Genomic DNA, 6,000 nt, shown 5'->3' on the forward strand with positions numbered 1-6,000 from the left:
ATAAGGGGGGAAATAGTAATGATACAAATTATATACAAATAATAATAATTAACAGACCACTGACAGTACCTGAATCTTAAATTAAGCCCTCCAGATACTGAAATAGGTAGCCATACAAAACTGATATCAATATGAGATATGATTGAATATAGCTAGGGAAATGAGGTCCTCAGACCACTGAGTACTTACAATCTCTTAGCCACCATAAGGGCTCACAAAACCCACTTTTGTTGTCCACTTGAAAGACCCCATACTACAGGGATATAATTTGAGAATATATGAACATCTGCCATAGCAAGGTCTTCACCAATACAAAGCTGATACAAGGAACAAATTCAGACTAAAAGGAATGTATCAGTGGACAAGCCCACATCAGATGCCTCAAATAGGCATTCTCAGCATTACACCTCCAACATCTATGCATGTTAGTCTTCCTATACAAAAGTTGTGGAGCCCAACATACTCGGAATATCAATTTTGGCTGAATCAATATCAATTTCAGGTCCAAGAAAACATTCTGCATAGATTCAAAAGCAATTTCCCATTGTTTAGGCTGCACAATACCTTCTAATTCCCTAAATTCTAATTGAGTTTATACTAAACTAAATAGTTGAATACGGAAATCCAATGAAGCTAAAATCATCAGTAAAGACATCACAACAGTAACAACCAAAGGCATCTGGGACTAAAAGTGAAGGATAAAAACATGTGCTTTTAACTGGCGGCAAAAGCACTCCAGAGTAGGTGGCCACCTAAATTCTTACAATAACCCTATGAAGCAGGTTGGCTTGAAGGATTAGGATTGGCCCAAGGTCAGCTTCCCAATGAACGTTCTGGCCAAGTCTGGGTCTTCCCACACAGAGACCAGCTCTAGTCTACATTGAATACACCCCACTGGCTCTTGCAGATTCTGAAAGCTTTCATGTAGGAGGCTTAGATTGCCTTTGGGCTGCTTTTGCGCTATTTATGCAGATGTCTGATCTTTCTTCATGTGGAAGAGAAAGCGGAGGAAAGACATTTAGAACAAGTAGTGGTACTCTGGCTAAAGTTTACATTTATATCAGAAATCTGCTTTAAGTGTCATGTATGAAAATGCCCTTCACTCCTTGGATGGGTGGGGGAGACCAAATAAGGTCTCCCTTGCCCTGCTACACCATCCATGAATCCCTTCCATCTTATAACCTCTACAGGATAACCTTGGAAGTCCCAGCTGAAAGACAATAGTATACTCCCCACCCCAGTTCACAGGTAAAAAGGATAGTTAGAGGAAGGAATAGCCTTGTCAAGGAGGGGAACATGTATTTTAACATTTGTTTTAAACTGTTTTTAATATTTATTTTTTAATCTTTGTAACATACCCTGGGACCTCATGGGGATGGGATGGTAAGAACCCTATCCCTCTCTCTATCTATCTATTTGCATGTTGCTAAAGGCTTCTCCAGACTCACTTGATACAAGCCATTTCCAGCTCCTATGTATCACAGATTTTGTTGTTGCTACTGCTGCTGACCACTTTCCCTCTTTCCCCTGAACCCATATCCTCCAGCCTTTGAAAAGACAGCCTTTAAAAGCCATGATATTCCACCCTCCACACTCATCTGCAACCTGTGAACAGCATGGTATTGTTCTGAAATGGGACTTGTAGGATTATGCTGCAAAAGCAAAATTTAAAAAATGGGAACACAGACGTACCCGTGTTCCCTTCCCACCTTATAAAATTATCCTTTCCAGAGAAGTATTTCTCAAATTCAGCAGTGCAATTTCAAGATAACTATTTAGAGGAAGAGAGTACTACGATTCCCTAATGATGCTGAACGTGACACCTTGTATGCAAGTCCCACCGGCTTCAATGGAAATTAAGTGCATACAAGTGTGCTTGGTACTGCACACACAAGGATTTCTCTTTAGTCATAGCTCTGCCTTGTTGTATTTGGTTGTGCTTATTTGTTGGTTTTATACTGCACTTGTATGCTGTGTGAGTTAATTTCACAGACACTTTTATACAGCAACCTGGTATCTTTTGAGGGTGGGCAGTCAAGAGATAATTAAATAAAATAAATAAAGGGTTATACCTGCAATTTTAGGCTATAGAATTGTATCTAATGAGATTAGGGAAATAATGGTGAAGTGCTCAGGCTACAACCTTTGAATAAACTTGAAGTGGATTCTACTAAAAATGGAGAGACTTAGCAACCTGCCCTGCACCACATAGAAGTCCGCATCAAGAACGCAGCCCATACCGGCAATGCACTGGGGGAGGGGGGCGGTCTGCTGATTAATTGACAACCCTGCTCTTCTAGCAATCTCATCGTGACCTGCAAAAACAGAAGGTTTATCAAAGTCTCAGAGAGCAGGCTTCAAGCTGTACAAGCCTGTTCTGTGCTTAGGATAAGGAAACACAGCTATTGACAGGACCGCTGCTTCCTGAGAAAAAAATCCAGCAGGCAACATGTTCAACCAACTCACCAAGCAATCAAAGCTGAGCTTCCCTTCCAAAGCCCACCTGGGCACACTCAACTCCCATCCAGGGAGCTTTAATTTTAAGGGACCACAACCTTAAGGCTTTTGGTAGTACTTCTAATCCCCCCAGTCCAGAAACATGGGGTACCTAAGCCTGCTCCACAGCTGCTTTCACACAGAGCTAGCGGGGACTTGTGTGGGACCAGCATGGCCATGCAATGCAGCTGTGAGAGCATGGCACACTCACGCGCAACTGGGAATATGGAAAGATGCCTGCACTCAGCGCACTCCCTCTCTCTGTCACCAGCCAGGTTTTGCTAATGGCATGGGGATGAAATCGGTCTCACATTCAAGCAAGAGCCTTTGGTTTTCTTTGGAAAGATTTGCAGATAAGTAATATGCAAGTTCTCAGTCACTCCATGGCAGCATATTATATTTAAATATATTTAAAGCACATACAGAGCCAAAAAGAACCATGGGGACTGTAGTTCACAAAGCTCCCAGCACCATTAAACTACCGTTCCCAAGATTCTGTTTTGGGGTGGGTGCTTTATAGGTATGATGGGTATGCAGCCACAACTCAGTTATGCCAAAGTACTTACTTGGCTTTAAGTGACTCTGTGCACACCATATCTCCAAAGCACATGCATGGCACACTTGTCCCCTCACAGAATTCTGGGCACTGTAGTTATCAAGGCTGCTGGGAAATGGAACTCTGTGAGGGGTAAACTACACCACCCAGAATTTTTTGAGCAAAAGAACATGCTCTGAATGTGATTTAAGAGTATAGTGTGTACACAGCCTAGATGGAAGTATGTGTGAGTAAGTATTGCTGTCTTTTTAGTTTGTTGTTGGGGGAGGGGCCTATGCATCTACAACTCAAAGGCAAAGGCTACCCATAGCTGAAACCTCTAACCCACTGAAAATTGGCTTCTTCCAGTTCCTATCGCCCCATTCACAACATGATGCATTCCACATTAAAAGGCCTTCTTGGGGACAGCTGTGAAAACCAGATTACAGTGCAACCCTAGTGTGGTTTACTTGGAAGAGTCTCATCTGATCTCAGTGGGGCAGAGTTTAGGATTCCAGTCCCATCCCTAGGGCCCAACCAGCCTCAACTCCTTTGTGGAACAAAAGGAAAGTGTAAGAAGCAGCTGAAAGACTAGCAGTGCAACCCTAGGCGCATTTACTCAGAAGAAAGCTATGGTTTTCCCAGTAGTGATGTATGGAAGTGAGAGCTGGACCATAAAGAAGGCTGATCGCCGAAGAATTGCTGCTTTTGAATTATGGTGCTGGAGGAGACTCTTGAGAGTCCCATGGACTGCAAGAAGATCAAACCTCTCCATTCTGAAGGAAATCAGCCCTGAGTGCTCACTGGAAGGACAGATCGTGAAGCTGAGGCTCCAATACTTTGGCCACCTCATGAGAAGAGAAGACTCCCTGGAAAAGACCCTGATGTTGGGAAAGATGGAGGGCACAAGGAGAAGGGGACGACAGAGGACGAGATGTTTGGATAGTGTTCTTGAAGCTACCAGCATGAGTTTGACCAAACTGCGGGAGGCAGTGGAAGACAGAAGTGCCTGGCGTGCTCTGGTCCATGGGGGTCACGAAGAGTCGGACACGACTAAACGACAACAACAAGCAGCAGCTGAAAGACTAGCAGTGCAGCCCTAGGCGCATTTACTCAGAAGTAAGCACCTCTTAGTTCAACGGGGCACACACCCAGGGAAGTGGATGTATATTCCAGCCTAAAATGCAGCAAGTCGTGTTGGGAAGACCCCCCTCGGCCCTTCCTCTCCCCAAGTACTTCGGGGCCTGGTAGCAAAACCATTTATTTGCTTTGAGTTTTAACATTAAATCCCATTCTTCGAATATACGCGAAACTTGCGACCTCTAGCTCTGCAGGTCGCCGATTCAAGCGCGACCATTTTCCAAGCGCGGTTCCCCCCCCCCCCCCCCGGACTGCATTTGAACAGCGCGTAGCAAGAGGCGACCGCCGGCGGCAAACTCCTGCTCCCAAGTTTCCTCCAAGGGTCAGGGGCAAGCGGCGCAGCAGCGAGCCAGCGCCATCCCTTGCCCAGCCCGTTGCTTAGCGATCGCCCTCCGCGCGCGCCCCGCTTAGCACGCAAACCCCGATCCTCTCCTCTGGGCGCAAGCCCCCCGGGGAAACCGGCGGGCGCCCGGGGAAACCAACGCTCCCGGCGCTTAAAATGAACGCGCGCACCCTCCCCAAGCACACGGCCCCGCATGCAAATAGCTGCGCTCCGAATGGAACGCCGCGCCGAGGGCGCGTTTACAACGGCGACGCCCGCGATCCAGTACGTCTCCTCCAACTCATTTGCATCCCTAGAATAACAAAAGGAGGAAGGCAAGGGGGCCGCGAGGCTGCTTCATCCGAATCCCGCTGCTCCTCCTTTTCGCACCCGTTGCACAAAAGGGAGTTGCAGACACATTGCTTGGGGCTGGGGTTAAGGAACCGAAGAACCGATTTAATGAGTTCCCGTGTCCCTTTAACGTGGGAAAGCGGGGGGTGGGGGTCATGCATTGCTAGGCATCGTTGCCCCACAAAGCTTTGAGGGGGGGGTTGGGGGGAGAGGGGTGAAGAAACGAGGACGCTGCGCAAGGGCGATCGTAATTTACCTTAGCAACCAAGGATCTGCTGTGGTCGCCTTCGGCTTTTAAATTTCCCCTGGGCGGCAGGGAGCAGCCTGATTCATGTTGAAGCCGAAGTGGCGGGCGGGGGGGGGGGGAGGCGGGTTAAAGGAGAGGCGGCTTCCCCGGGGATCTGGATCTCTCTTTCTCCCGCCCGCCTTTCAGGGGATCTTAGACGCCGTCGTCTTCAGGAGGGCGCCTGCCGGCTGCCAAAGGGGTCGCGGGAGGGCTGGCAGCGCCGCTGGCGAAGGTGGACCCGGGAGAAGCGGCGGAGCCCAGCTCAACATGCTCGGCGGCTCACGCCTCCTGTCGCTGCATTCCCCCTCCGCGCGCGCCGCCTTCTCGCTCGCCTTCCCCGCGGCTTTGGCACACGCTCTTCTTCGCCCTCGCCGTCTTGCTCCGCTCGAGGCCGGGCGGTGGCGGGGAGACCAGCCCAGCGGCGGAGGAGGAGAAGAAGAAGAAGAAGAAGCCACCCCGGCGGAGCCGAGGGAGGAGATGTGGACGGAGAAGGAAAAACAGAGGCTCCAAGTCCCAGGTTTGTCCCTTGCGAGCCAGCGGGCTGGCGGGAGTAGCAGCAGCGCCCGCTGCAGGCTGCGGGCGGAACTGCAGCCTCGTTTCCAAAGGCTCTGAAGGCCTTATAGAGAGAGCGCACAGCCCGCCCGCCCGCCCCCAGGGAGGTGCAGCAGAAAAACCCAGCAAGTTTGTTTGTTTGTTTGTTGTTTTGCTTAACGTACCCGAATTAATGTCAGGGCGGTGCACATTTAAAATCGCCGGTACAATGCTAACATCTAATCCGCACTACTATATTATTAAAAAATAAAAAACTATATTATTAAAAAAACAACAACACCCGTTTCACATCAATACAACAAAATTGAGAGGAATAAT

The 6,000-nt window shown here is 48.5% G+C and overlaps 1 protein-coding gene across 5 annotated transcripts in view; it reads right to left on the bottom strand.

The window, feature by feature from the left end:
• Positions 1-5,667, bottom strand: part of RGS6 (regulator of G protein signaling 6) — a 220,093-nt gene extending 214,426 nt beyond the window's left edge. For 3 of the 5 annotated variants that reach the window (XR_013982160.1, XR_013982161.1, XM_080993140.1), the window contains exon 1: positions 5,101-5,666. The gene's annotated coding sequence lies outside the window, so the exon portion shown is untranslated. Of the gene's footprint in view, positions 1-5,100 lie in introns of all 5 variants that reach the window. The other 2 variants (XM_080993141.1, XM_080993139.1) reach the window with 2 other exon arrangements.
• Between the last annotated feature and the right edge of the window lie 333 nt (positions 5,668-6,000).

This window comes from Podarcis pityusensis, assembly GCF_964106645.2.
Source record: "Podarcis pityusensis genome assembly, chromosome: 1".
Classification (NCBI taxonomy): domain Eukaryota; kingdom Metazoa; phylum Chordata; class Lepidosauria; order Squamata; family Lacertidae; genus Podarcis; species Podarcis pityusensis.